Source organism: Ipomoea triloba, chromosome 1 (genome assembly GCF_003576645.1).
Source record: "Ipomoea triloba cultivar NCNSP0323 chromosome 1, ASM357664v1".
NCBI classification, from domain to species: Eukaryota; Viridiplantae; Streptophyta; class Magnoliopsida; order Solanales; family Convolvulaceae; genus Ipomoea; species Ipomoea triloba.
Window position 1 is genome coordinate 35,392,950 of NC_044916.1, and position 14,591 is coordinate 35,407,540.

Sequence of the window (14,591 nt, forward strand, 5' to 3'; positions counted from 1 at the left end):
ATAATAATAATAATTTTTGTATATACGAATTGATATTCCTATTAACGAAAAATAATGAATTTAGTGTAATTGACTAATAATAATTGCCTAATAATTAGTATGGTAATTGATAAGTGCTTATTTGTCTACATTTTCCCCCTTTCACTAAGTTATTTTCTTTATTTATCATTCCAAATTTCATGAGAATTAGTGCTTATTTGTGTTACTTTGCAAGGAGTATGAGTTGGAAAGCATTAGAAGCAAAGATGAGCATTTTCATGCATTTTGGTGGGCATTGGAGTCAAATGGAGGCCAAATATGAAGCTATGTAGATGGGTGCAACACTTCCAAGGGAGCCTAAGATTGGTATTTTCAATGGTCTTTGTCATTTAGACAAACCAAAACAAAAGAGAAGCAAAATATCAATGTGTTGAAATTTCTGCACGTCGACATCTTAGTAATTGGACCATATCTCAGCCTAGAAATTTCCAAATTAAGTGATCTTTAAACCATTGGAAAGAAGACTTCAAGGGCTACAACTTTTCTAGAGATACAAATTTCGTAATTCTGAACGGAAAATGGTGAAAAACAGCCTAGAAGTCAAAGCAGCTGCACAGAGTTCGAAAATGTAATTTCTGGAGTGTTGGCAAACGGCCTGGGACACGGCCGTGTACATGGGCGTTTGATTTATGCCGATTTACAGTGTGAAAATGCAGTTTTTGAAGAGGAGGCAAACGGCCACTGACACGGCCGTTTCCTAGGCCGTTTGGGACCTGCTCTGCTCACTATTTAAGCTCGTTTTGAGCATTTTGAACACGGTTTTGACCCATGGTTGAACCCTAAACACTCCCATTCACTCCCTTTCATATTTTTAGGTTAGATTAGACTTAGATCTATGTATTTTAACACTTTTGGAGCTTGTAATCTTGGATTTGAAGCTTGGATTTCAAGATTCTTCCTCCCATTTCAATAGAGAAGTTTTCTTTCCTTTATCTCTTTTCTTTTGCAAGATTTATGTTTATTACTTGTGTTTTTGTGTTCTTTATGCTATTTAATCATGGGTAGTTAGTTTATGGGCTTGAGTTANGGAAATGAATATATTTATAAGGAAATGAAATATTAGGAAAAACGAAAGGAATATATTAATATTTCACTGGAAATATAACACAACTTTCCATATGAAAAAAATTAGTAACCAACAAATGAAATAATAGGAAAAAATTATGAAGGAAGAAGGAATGAAGATCAATATTAATTCTTTTTATGAAGGAAAAATGAAATGAATATATTTAAAATGAAATGAAATATTAGGAAAAACGAAATGAATATATTGATATTTCACTGGAAATATAGCATAGTTTTCCCTACAAAATAATTAGTACCAACAAATGAAATATTACGAAAAAATTATGAAGGAAAAATGAATGACAATCAATAATTATTTTTATAAAGGAAAAAGGAAATGAATATATTCAAAAGGAAATTAAAATATTAGGAAAAATAAAATGAATATATTAATATTTCATTGGAAATATAATATGCAATTATATTATTATAATTATATAAATTAAATATTAATTAATTAATTATATTAATTATTAATTATATTAATAAATAGTACTCCATAATAATTAATATTTATTAACTAGAAGGTTGAGCAATCCCCTCACCAACTTTAGATGTCGTTGATCAAATTAATTAGTACACGTGTGACATGAACACTGCAGAAGGTCGAACATATTTAATATATAATAATAATAATAATTTTTGTATATACGAATTGATATTCCTATTAACGAAAAATAATGAATTTAGTGTAATTGACTAATAATAATTGCCTAATAATTAGTATGGTAATTGATAAGTGCTTATTTGTCTACATTTTCCCCCTTTCACTAAGTTATTTTCTTTATTTATCATTCCAAATTTCATGAGAATTAGTGCTTATTTGTGTTACTTTGCAAGGAGTATGAGTTGGAAAGCATTAGAAGCAAAGATGAGCATTTTCATGCATTTTGGTGGGCATTGGAGTCAAATGGAGGCCAAATATGAAGCTATGTAGATGGGTGCAACACTTCCAAGGGAGCCTAAGATTGGTATTTTCAATGGTCTTTGTCATTTAGACAAACCAAAACAAAAGAGAAGCAAAATATCAATGTGTTGAAATTTCTGCACGTCGACATCTTAGTAATTGGACCATATCTCAGCCTAGAAATTTCCAAATTAAGTGATCTTTAAACCATTGGAAAGAAGACTTCAAGGGCTACAACTTTTCTAGAGATACAAATTTCGTAATTCTGAACGGAAAATGGTGAAAAACAGCCTAGAAGTCAAAGCAGCTGCACAGAGTTCGAAAATGTAATTTCTGGAGTGTTGGCAAACGGCCTGGGACACGGCCGTGTACATGGGCGTTTGATTTATGCCGATTTACAGTGTGAAAATGCAGTTTTTGAAGAGGAGGCAAACGGCCACTGACACGGCCGTTTCCTAGGCCGTTTGGGACCTGCTCTGCTCACTATTTAAGCTCGTTTTGAGCATTTTGAACACGGTTTTGACCCATGGTTGAACCCTAAACACTCCCATTCACTCCCTTTCATATTTTTAGGTTAGATTAGACTTAGATCTATGTATTTTAACACTTTTGGAGCTTGTAATCTTGGATTTGAAGCTTGGATTTCAAGATTCTTCCTCCCATTTCAATAGAGAAGTTTTCTTTCCTTTATCTCTTTTCTTTTGCAAGATTTATGTTTATTACTTGTGTTTTTGTGTTCTTTATGCTATTTAATCATGGGTAGTTAGTTTATGGGCTTGAGTTAGGGTTGTATTATCTATTTGGATGCTTAAGTTGTGATTATTGTGAAAAAGGGGAAGAACCCCAACCTAGGGTTCTTGAGTTTGAATTGGGTTTGTTTCTATCTTTCAATGATTAGTGGCCAATGATTGTTGTTTGTCTTTGGAAAGTCTTTCATCTCAATGGGAATTGGATGGGAGACTTGAGCCAACCCAATCTCAAACCCATTTTCTCTTCTATGGAAATAGGGGTAGATTTGGGGCTTAAATAGCTTTTGTTCTTCAAGAACTTAGGTTGATACACCATGGGAATGGGGCAACCTTTGTTCTAATCCTTGTGGAAACTTGGATTTATTAGTGCTAGCCTCTAGAACCTAGGTAAAATGTTCTTCCCCCAAACTTAAGTGTTAAAGCATCTAGATAGTAATTCCCCTAGCTTGAGTCCTATTTCTTTATTTTGCACTTATCTATTGTTTATATGTGTTTGTTCTACCTTGTTATCATTTCCTTAGCTTCTTGTTGATTTCCTTGTGCTAGTGCCTAGTTTTGTGATTGCATATTGCGTGCCATAACCCCCAATCCTCAGCGGAACGACAAATCTAAACCCGTATACTTCATTTTTGACAACGATCAAAAATTGGCGCCGTTGCCGGGGATTGGAAATTTGGTGGTTCTATGTGATTACTTATTTTGCTAGCATTAGAGTTTAAGGAATCTTAGGAGACTAAGTTTATTTTTTTTTCTTTCCTTTTGTTTGTTTTTGTTGTTGAAAGAGCTAATTGTCTTACCTTGATTGAGTTTTTGTTGAAGGATCTTCACTTTGTGCATTCACTCTTAATTGAAAAAAAAAAGAAAAAAGAAAAAAAAAGGAAGAGCTTTCACCACTCAATCAAGAACTTTCACTATGGATGGGTATGCATTGCAAGGAGGATATTATGATTGTCAATCTTATGAGGGCAACCAATATGATGGATATGGAAATCCTTGCTCAACTCAAGCCCCACCTCCTAACCATTACTATGATGCTCAATCCCAATATTTTCATCCACCACAATTCCACCCCCAAAACTCATACTCTCAATACACTCCAAACTACCAAAACCCTTATCCACCACAACCTTACCAAGATTCATGTTATTTTTCCCAACCATCACACCAAAATTCCTTCCCACAACCTTCACAAGATTTCAATCCACCACAATGTCCTTACCCACCACAAGATTACTCTCCAAATCCATACCCCTCATCCATTCATTACACACCATACCCCCAAGACACTCAACCTCCATATGATCACTACAACCATTCACCAAGTGTGGGGAGCTATAGGATAAATGAGGAAACTTTGGCGTTGGCTAGGCGTTGGGGAGTTACTATTGTACCCGATGATGACATGGAGGATGATGGACATCCCATGAGACAAAGTGAGGAAGAACATGCCAATAATCAATGGGAACCTCAAGAATCATTCTATCAAGAACCTCAACAAGAATACCAACCACTTGATCAAGATCCCGAGATGAAGTTTATGATGGCCAACATACTTATGCAAATGAATGAGCTACAAGTTCAACTAGAAAACATGAAGGCTCAAAGACAAGGTTTGACAACTCAAGAACCCACTCAAGAATTGTCTTCTAATGAAGAAGTTTTACAAGAGTTGTTATTACCAATTGAAGGTCATGTGGTTGATAGAGATGAAAAGGAGGGTGATGACCTTGAAGGTAAAGATGATGAGGTTTATGATGAGTGCATTGAGATGGAAACACCAAGTTGGAGAGAAAGTGTAGAGTTGCAAGGGAATAGTGATAAGGAGCAAATTGATAATGGGGGCAAAGAACAACTCCAAAATGTCCCGGTAGAAGAGGAAGTGTTGAAGGAGAATGAGATTGATAAAATGCATGAAGTGAATGAAGAAACCCCTTCAATGGATGAAAACTTCCTTGGTGAGAATTTCACAAGAATTTGGGAACCAGGAGGAGTTGAAGGCCTTAAGTGTTTTGGCCCACATTGGCCTATATTTGAATCAAGGGATTCCTACTTCTTATTGGTGCATGAGAAAGACCCAAGACTCTCCTTACTTGCCAATGAAAAGGAAAGTCAAGAAAAGAAAAGAAGTGGAGGCCAAGGAAATGATCAAGTTTTTGAGTATTATCAAGACCCGAGGTTTAGAAAGAAGACCTCATTTGATTTATGGATAAAAAATGGATTTGAGGAAGGGATATTCTTGAAGATTGATTTGGATGAGCATAGTGTCTTAAACTTTAAAGTGGTGGACTTGTGCTTAAAGGAATTTGTTGATGGTCACCATTTGAGGCACTATCTTGAAGAGAAATTTGCTAGGAAGGATGGGATGTTCTTTCTCCAATCCAAAGATGGTTGATTTTGAGGAGGTTGAGTCGAGCTAGCGACATTAAACTTAGCGCTTCATGGGAGGCACCCCATGCTATCCTTCATTTTATTGCATTTTATTTTCTTCTTTATTTTTCCTTATACTTTTATTTTTGTTATATCATGCTTTCACTTGTGCTTTCATGTATATATTCTCTTGACTCTAGGAATGATACTAAGGAGTATTCTCAATTTCAAGAAGGCTTCATGATGATTCTTTGGCATAAGGGATTCATTAAGGGAGTCTCATCTACCTTCTCTACTCTCTTTAATTGTGAATAGTGCTTTACTTGATGTAGATAGTAGAGATTGTGCTCCTTGTGCTTATTGTGCTACCCTTTCCCCCTTGTGCATTATTTTCTTTCACATCGAGGACGATGTAAATTCTAAGTGTGGGGGGAAGACAAAAATATGGGTAAATTTTTGAAAATTTTTGAAACTTTGCTTGGATGATTCATTGTGCATAATGTTGGGTAATTACCTTTCCTTGCTTGAAGTTGTGATCGCTCCCTCTTTGTTGGTTTGTGGTTTGTTTTGGTGGAACTTGTAGCAACTCAACTTGTGATTGATGAGCCAAGGAGTTATATGATTGATCTATTCTCTTGCCAATAGCCTTGTTAACCACTTAATAATTGAATCAATTCTTGATCTAGTGTGTTGTGCATTGCTAGTGAAGGCTCATGTGAGATTCCGGTAATGGTTGTTTTGCTAGAACTTGCCTCATTACTCTCCAAGTGAAGTTTAAGATTTGCATGTTTTGAAATGATTTAGGCCATTTTTGTTTAGTCCTTAGCCTTAAAGCCTACCCTGTTAATATGTGTTTATCCCTAGTTGTCCCTGTTGAGCCTTCTGTTTGTTGAAATAAGTGCTAAGCACTTAAACCCGTGATTTGTTTGTTTTTCTTGTGTTAACCCTTGTCATTTTTCCTTTAACCTTTAGCCAAAAAGAAAAAATATATCTCCCTTCCACCTTTGAGAGAATGTAGCACTTGTTCTTTTGCTTAGAAGATATCTTATTTGGAGCTTGTTTTGTTAGCAATCCTCTTGATAATTTTGTCTAAGTGTGGGGGTATTGAGAATAAGTTTGTTGGTTGATTTGAAAAGAAAAAAAAATGAAAAAGATGATGTTGAGAAAAATTGAGAAAAAAATGTTGAAAAAGATGATGAAAAGAGAAAAATGAAAAGAAAAGAAAGACGAATAAAAGTTTGAAGTTTATTTTGTAAGTTGTGCTCTACCCCACCACTTTAGAGGTTGTTTTGTCCTTAAGTCTTGTTTGCTCCTTAGTTCATTCAAGTTATATCTCTTCTACCCTCAATTGTGAACAAGTGTGAAGTTCTCTCCTTTGTTTTATTCCTATACCCCTTCTTTCTTAGCCATCCACCCTTAGCCCCGTTACAAGCCAAATAAAAGTCCTACTTGATCTTAGCATGCAATCTTAGAGTTGAACTAGTGGGAGTATGAAGGGCAAGCCTATGGAATCTCATTAAAAGCCAAGTTTTGCATAATCTCAACTTAGCATTTGTGCACACTAGATTCTCACACACTTTAATGGTTTTGGTGCTTGATTATTGGCTTGGGAATGGAACTTGTGTGCCAAGCTAAGGTGATTCTTAAAACAAGTTGTGTTGTAGCAAGTTGGATTGTGGTTTGATAGGTTGTGCAAAGTGGGAGTATGATCAATTTCATTGCAAGGATGGTGATTTATTTCTTGTCTTTGCTTGAGGACAAGCAAAGGTTTAAGTGTGGGGGAGTTGATAAGTGCTTATTTGTCTACATTTTCCCCCTTTCACTAAGTTATTTTCTTTATTTATCATTCCAAATTTCATGAGAATTAGTGCTTATTTGTGTTACTTTGCAAGGAGTATGAGTTGGAAAGCATTAGAAGCAAAGATGAGCATTTTCATGCATTTTGGTGGGCATTGGAGTCAAATGGAGGCCAAATATGAAACTATGTAGATGGGTGCAACACTTCCAAGGGAGCCTAAGATTGGTATTTTCAATGGTCTTTGTCATTTAGACAAACCAAAACAAAAGAGAAGCAAAAGATCAATGTGTTGAAATTTCTGCACGTTGACATCTTAGTAATTGGACCATATCTCAGCCTAGAAATGTCAAAATTAAGTGATCTTTAAACCATTGGAAAGAAGATTTCAAGGGCTACAACTTTGCTAGAGATACAAATTTCGTAATTCTGAACGGAAAATGGTGAAAAACAGCCTAGAAGTCAAAGCAGCTGCACAGAGTTCGAAAATGCAATTTCTGGAGTGTTGGCAAACGGCCTGGGACACGGCCGTATACATGGGCGTTTGATTTATGCCGATTTACAGTGTGAAAATGCAGTTTTTGAAGAGGAGGCAAACGGCCATTGACACGGCCGTTTCCTAGGCCGTTTGGGACCTGCTCTGCTCACTATTTAAGCTCGTTTTGAGCATTTTGAACACGGTTTTGACCCATGGTTGAACCCTAAACACTCCCATTCACTCCCTTTCATATTTTTAGGTTAGATTAGACTTAGATCTATGTATTTTAACACTTTTGGAGCTTGTAATCTTGGATTTGAAGCTTGGATTTCAAGATTCTTCCTCCCATTTCAATAGAGAAGTTTTCTTTCCTTTATCTCTTTTCTTTTGCAAGATTTATGTTTATTACTTGTGTTTTTGTGTTCTTTATGCTATTTAATCATGGGTAGTTAGTTTATGGGCTTGAGTTAGGGTTGTATTATCTATTTGGATGCTTAAGTTGTGATTATTGTGAAAAAGGGGAAGAACCCCAACCTAGGGTTCTTGAGTTTGAATTGGGTTTGTTTCTATCTTTCAATGATTAGTGGCCAATGATTGTTGTTTGTCTTTGGAAAGTCTTTCATCTCAATGGGAATTGGATGGGAGACTTGAGCCAACCCAATCTCAAACCCATTTTCTCTTCTATGGAAATAGGGGTAGATTTGGGGCTTAAATAGCTTTTGTTCTTCAAGAACTTAGGTTGATACACCATGGGAATGGGGCAACCTTTGTTCTAATCCTTGTGGAAACTTGGATTTATTAGTGCTAGCCTCTAGAACCTAGGTAAAATGTTCTTCCCCCAAACTTAAGTGTTAAAGCATCTAGATAGTAATTCCCCTAGCTTGAGTCCTATTTCTTTATTTTGCACTTATCTATTGTTTATATGTGTTTGTTCTACCTTGTTATCATTTCCTTAGCTTCTTGTTGATTTCCTTGTGCTAGTGCCTAGTTTTGTGATTGCATATTGCGTGCCATAACCCCCAATCCTCAGCGGAACGACATTTCACACCCGTACACTCACCATCACTCATTTTTGCTACACATCAGTAATTAAGCTAAATATTGGTCGTTGAATTTATTTTTATACTTCGTAATAATTAAAGTTAAATGATTTCTCATTTTTCCATATTTATTTTTGTAATAATATAATTACTTAAGTTATATTAAATATAGATCTTTTTAAGATAATTGTAAACAAACAAGTCATATATTATTCAATTAACTGAGGGATACTTATTTTCAAAAAAAAAAAAAAAACTGAGGGATACTTTTGCACTAATCTTATAATCAAATAAATGTACATATTCAATATTATATTTAAAAAAATTATCTTTAATTTTATTATCTAAATAAATAATACAAAAATTTATCCGTGAATCAAATTTGCTCTCATTCAAGCAAAGAAAACATCAGAAAACATAATCAATCCAACTAATTTCATCAATTGCACTATATAATATTCGATGTTATAATTTATATAATGGTATATCGATCCAAATATTCTTAAAATATTATAACAAATTCATTCCGTGCAACGCACGGGCGAAAATAATAGTTATGTAAATAACGTAAATGAAAAAGAGATTAAGGGTGTGTTTGGTTTGTGGGTTTAGGCATAAGGTATGAGTATCAAAGTGATTGTTATTGTTTGGTTGATAGGTTTTTAAAATACTACTATGGGTTTCGAATACCCCATTAATGGGAAAACCCATACCCTAATGAAATAAGGGTTTCATTTCCCTTCATCCTTTCTTCCCCAACTATTAATTCATTCCCACTCCACCCTACTACCAAACATTCAAAATACTTTCACCAAAACCCATTACCCTTACCAAGTATTTGATACCCATACCGATTCCGATTCCCATGCGCGAACCAAACACACCCTAAGAAAATGGAAACTTATCTATTAAAATTAAAAGATAATTCATTAGAATTCTAAGTGTAAATTATATTATTCAGTACAAGCTTTCAAAAGGTTAAATTAAGAACCTAAACCTAACCTTAATTCAATCCTAAAAGCTTATCCTAAAATATGAAAAGAAATGAAAGAATCAACTAAGACTCATCTAATAGTCAGAATCATGAAAAATTGTCTCAAACTAGTATGCCACCCATGCGATGCACGGACTAAATATTTGAAATATTAAAATAATTCTATGTTATTAAAAATTATTAATATTATTAAATTTCTTATATAATAATGAAATATGATGTTTATTCATTTATAAAGTTTTATTTTTTAAAAATATAATTATGCTGATTTGATATGATAAAAATATGAACATAAATATTTGTAATTAAAATATAAATTGATATTTAAGGTGATTAATTACTAAAAATAATAAACTATATTAAAAGATTTGAATACAACGTATTTAAAATTTCACTCGTTCGATACATGATATTAATTCGATCAATTATATAAGAATATACTCTAAGAGTATTAAGCGATAGTATACAATATTAACTAAATGATATGAATATGTGGTTGCATGCATGTAAATTCATGACAATAATTAATTAAGTATAAAACTTGTACAAAAAAGCTACATAATTAAACTTATATGTTGTGAATTTGTGATGCACAAATAGAACATTTTTATAAAATTCATGTAATATTATGATAATTTTAATACGAAAAATTTATACTAAATTCAAACTATTCTAACATAATATGAAGAATTAAATTCTATTATAAATTTCAAATTTTAAATTTTGTTCAAAAAATAATTTCTGAGTACTATTGACTCTAACATAGTGTAGTATTTGTTTAATATACTTTTAAAAAGTGTTTTAAATAAACACACATTATTATAAAACGATTACTTTCACAAATCTAAATTGGATGTAAAATAATAATCTTTAGACAATTTTTTAAAAGATAAAAAGACAACTTAAAAAAAAAAACAAATTTTTATAAATATTATATGTTAAGGCACTTATAAATTTTGAGAAAGAAATAATCAGATATAATATTTAGATACATCATATTGCAATAACACACGTTATTATGATACTAAATCCCAATCCAATACAAACTATGACACAAACTTGATTTAGTTTCTAGACCCAACTAACTCAAACCCAAAAACTCATCTTATAAATGCTACAACTCACTCATTTGAAACCCTGGATACCCATTCTTCATTATTCCGCAACTCCACCCCCACTCGTTTGAAGGTTTAGGGTTTTTTTATGTGCTTTATTGATTAGTTAAGTCAAAAAAATTATTTATGTTTCCATAAATTTTAGTTGAAAGCTTGTATAATGTTGGATTATGACATGTTCCCATGATGTCATAAGAATGTAGTTATAATTCACTGCTATGTGTAAACCTTCAAAGTGATTATGTGTAGTGTATAATTTTAAGATTTACATGTTGATGTAGTTCTCTTGATAAACCAATACAATTTTCTTGATAGATTTTAGTCATTTTTATTTGTATTAGTGTAAAGAGATTTATTTGTTGCATTTGAATACTTTGGACTTTTTATTTTTTTTTATTTTTTATGAAGAGAATCAATAATACTATGGAACAAAGAACTTGTGGCTCAAGTGACACAGGATAATGTTTTATCTTAATATGTCAAATGTTTCCCTTTTTCTTTCTATTCTATTACTCTTGTAGAAAAGCATGAGGAGAGCTCCAATTAAGTATTTGAAATAATTAAATTATGATATATTATTAGAAACTATTAATGTTATTAAATTTTATTTATCAAAAAGAAATATGAGCATTTTATTCATTTTTAATCTTTTGTTATTTAATAATTATGTTCATTTGCTATGAAAAATTATGAATTCAAATATTTTTAATTAAAAAAGAATTTGATATAGATGATTTCATTCAATATTTGATGTCGATTACACATTTAAAAAATTTTTAAATTATATTTTATTATACGTTATCTTATTTTTAAATGATATTTTAATTATAATTAAGTGTATTATGATACTTTTAATTTGTTCAAAAAAATGATACTTTTAATTTGAACAATGAATAATACATTCGAATAAAATCAAATTATTATGACATAATACGAATAATTAAATTCTATCATATATTTATTTGAGTTTAAACTTTTAAATATTGTTCATAAAATACTTTTAACATATTATTACAAAACAATTATTTTTACAAATCTAAATTAAATATAAAATAATAACCTTTATCATATTTAAAAACAAAAAAACAAAAAAAAAAAACAAAATTTTACAAAATATTACGGAGTATATGTTAAGACACGCACACCCAAACACAGCCGTAACCCTAACACCCATCCCTCTGCCGCCCTCACCCATCGCGCACTCTTCGCCTCTCACCCCTCGAATCGTCTCTCTCTGTCTCGCAGCCTTTGCTGTTCTCCGCCTGGATGTCTCCGGCTCTCCACCATCGGCGTCTCCAGCTCTCCAACCTTGGCGCTCTCATCGTCTCTCTGTCTTGCAGCCTCTCCGTTTCCGGCTCTCCACCCTAGGCTTCTCCGACTCTATGCCCTCAATGCTTTCGTGCTCGAAGGTGCTGGTAGAAAGGCCCAGTCAACACCTGGTAGGAGAGGGTTCAGGAATTCCAAAGTCGTTTCTCCCCTCGCTCTGAATCTGCTCCCTACCAGAGAGCTTTCTTTTCAGGTTGACTGGCTTTGAACTCTTTCTCTACTTGGGGTTTTTATTTTATTTTATTTTTTTTGTTCATGTCGAGAGTTATCAATTCATTCTTGTCAGGTTTACTCCTTATGTATTTATGTGGTTTTGTTAGTTTATATTAAATATTCCTTTCAAGTTTTCTGCATTTTGTTATATGAATACCTGAAAGGTCATAGCTTTCACCTTTACTTTTCTTTTCCTTGACCTCAGTCATTCTTTTTAACTGTTTCCCTCTTTTTTTTTTGTTGGTTTTTACTAAGTATTAGCTTGTTACTATCAAAGGCTTATGCTAGATTACTGATGCATTTTGTGGGAATTGAATGTAGATACATGGAGAGACCATGAAGTTTTCTTATGAATGAGACAGGATTAAAGATAGTGGTTGCATATGGAGGGGCATCAATACTTCCATAGGTGTTATACTCATACATATCCTTTTTTCTCTTTTAGTAATTTTTGTCTTCTTCTGCATGATCATGCTGTAAATCTTAACATTTGTTTTTATGAATGTACATTTATGGAAAACACAGCTCAAAATCATGAAAAAAGACTAAGTCAATTCATTATAATAAATTTAAAGCTAACACATCAGGTATTGTTTCATGGTACAATCATCTTCAACAGTGTGCATTTTTATTCCCCCAATGGTAGTTTACCCCTTCAACTTTTTCATTTTTCTTTCCTCTGTCAACTATTAACTTTTAAAATTTCCTTTTCAGAATGAATATTCATTGAACATGTTTCTCTTTGTTAAATGAGTTCAATATATCAACCTAGTACTCAATTCTTACCATGTTTTATTTTTTTGACTTTCAAAGATTTATTTGTTTATAGTTTAGTCCTAATATAACATATTTTATCTGTTATGTTCATTTTTTAAATCAAAGATGTGGTAGTATGAGCTAGTTTCTTGATGAATGAATCTATTATTTGCATCATTCTTTCAATTAATGAAATCTGTTAAACCTTCTATACCAGGTGGAATCAGCAAATGTCAATGGGCACGCTAAAATTGGGTCAAGGAAACTGCCAGCAGATGTCACATTCTCAACCTGGTACAGTGGGACAGAACCAACCAACTGGAGTTGATGTTCAAGCCCTTGCTAAGCTGACTCTTGCTCTTGAAAAAAGGTTTATATATTTTTGTGTCCATCTGCTGGATATGCTAATGACTATTCTTGGCGTTTGTTATGCTTTCTATAGTTGATGAATGCATAATAGAAATTCACATATATTTGAGATATAAAGAAAATGAGAAAATATCCTATTACAGCAGAACAATAACCCTTTAGTACAATTTGATAATTAGATGCCTAATATACCTTACACATACTCCTCTAATTGTAAAGCAATAACAAATGCCTTTATCAATTTTGCAGAATAATTATTCAAGAATTCCTGCAAAAAAAAAGGTTAATAAAACATACAAAAAATATATTAAATAAAACCAACAATTAAAGATACACCATTGATGAGTACCTTTAGTTCAATTGCAGTTTTAGTTTTCTCCCCACCTAATTGTAGCTTTAGTTTCTACCTCTTTTTGGCATTGAAAGAGACTTCTACTGTCATTGCTTTCTTGATAGATACAGATTTGTTTCCAATGATTAGGCCATAACCTTTTTCATCATGGGTGAGCACTTTGCCAAATAATTCTGATGAGAAAACATGTATGCTGGTCAAAACGTCAACTCTATTATGGCTGCCTAGATTTTGTTATGTTTATCAAATTATTGTTCATTTGTTAATTTGTTCGTTGTCATTTGCTTGGTCACACAATTCACTTTGTTCAATTCAATAAACTTGGGTGTGTATTCTTTCAAGCAATCCAAAATTTATCTATTAAAGCTATCACTCTATTAGAACTTAAAGAATGGCATGCATTCAGTTAATTTTCTGTGAAAATTATACCAAAATATGTATCCTTTCAATCTTTCATAACCTAGGTGTTGGAATATATTTAGTAAATGTAAATGAATAAATATTGCCATTGGAGATTCTTACTTTACTCTTGATAATTTCAGGTGTATATGGTGATGACAACCCTTGGTAATGCTGGGATATATATTGTTTAGTATGCTGTTCAAACCCTTCCAAGAAGGGGTTCTATCAGTTTTGCATCTCCTAGTCCACTCCTTCCCAAAACAAATGAGAAACACAAATAAAAAGTTGTCCTGAGTACCACTACATAAATATAAAATATGTAGGAAGTTGCATACTGTAAAATTCTTATAATTTTTCATGAAATAGAGCTTTAAAATGATAATAAAGGGAAATACCTCTTTGTTTCCTGATCTTTTTCTCTTGTGCTCCAATGTGAATGTGTGATTTCAGCTCAAGACATGATGTATTTATAAGCTATTGCCCCCCCCCCCAATTTAAATTCAAAATATGTAATCATTATTTTTTAGCATGCCTTTTATTGTAACTTGTAAAAGTAATCAGCACATTGGTAAATGATACTATTTAATGACTTGTTTTAATCAATGTATAACTTTTTAAAGGCAG

The 14,591-nt window shown here is 32.6% G+C and overlaps 1 long non-coding RNA gene across 1 annotated transcript; it reads left to right on the forward strand.

Moving 5' to 3' along the window:
- The first annotated feature begins 11,716 nt into the window (after nucleotides 1-11,716).
- On the forward strand, nucleotides 11,717-14,380 carry LOC116018364. The gene is made up of 4 exons (XR_004098389.1): nucleotides 11,717-12,068; nucleotides 12,410-12,497; nucleotides 13,062-13,214; nucleotides 14,108-14,380. It is a non-coding gene; the product is annotated as an uncharacterized LOC116018364 (long non-coding RNA).
- The last annotated feature ends 211 nt before the right edge of the window (nucleotides 14,381-14,591 follow it).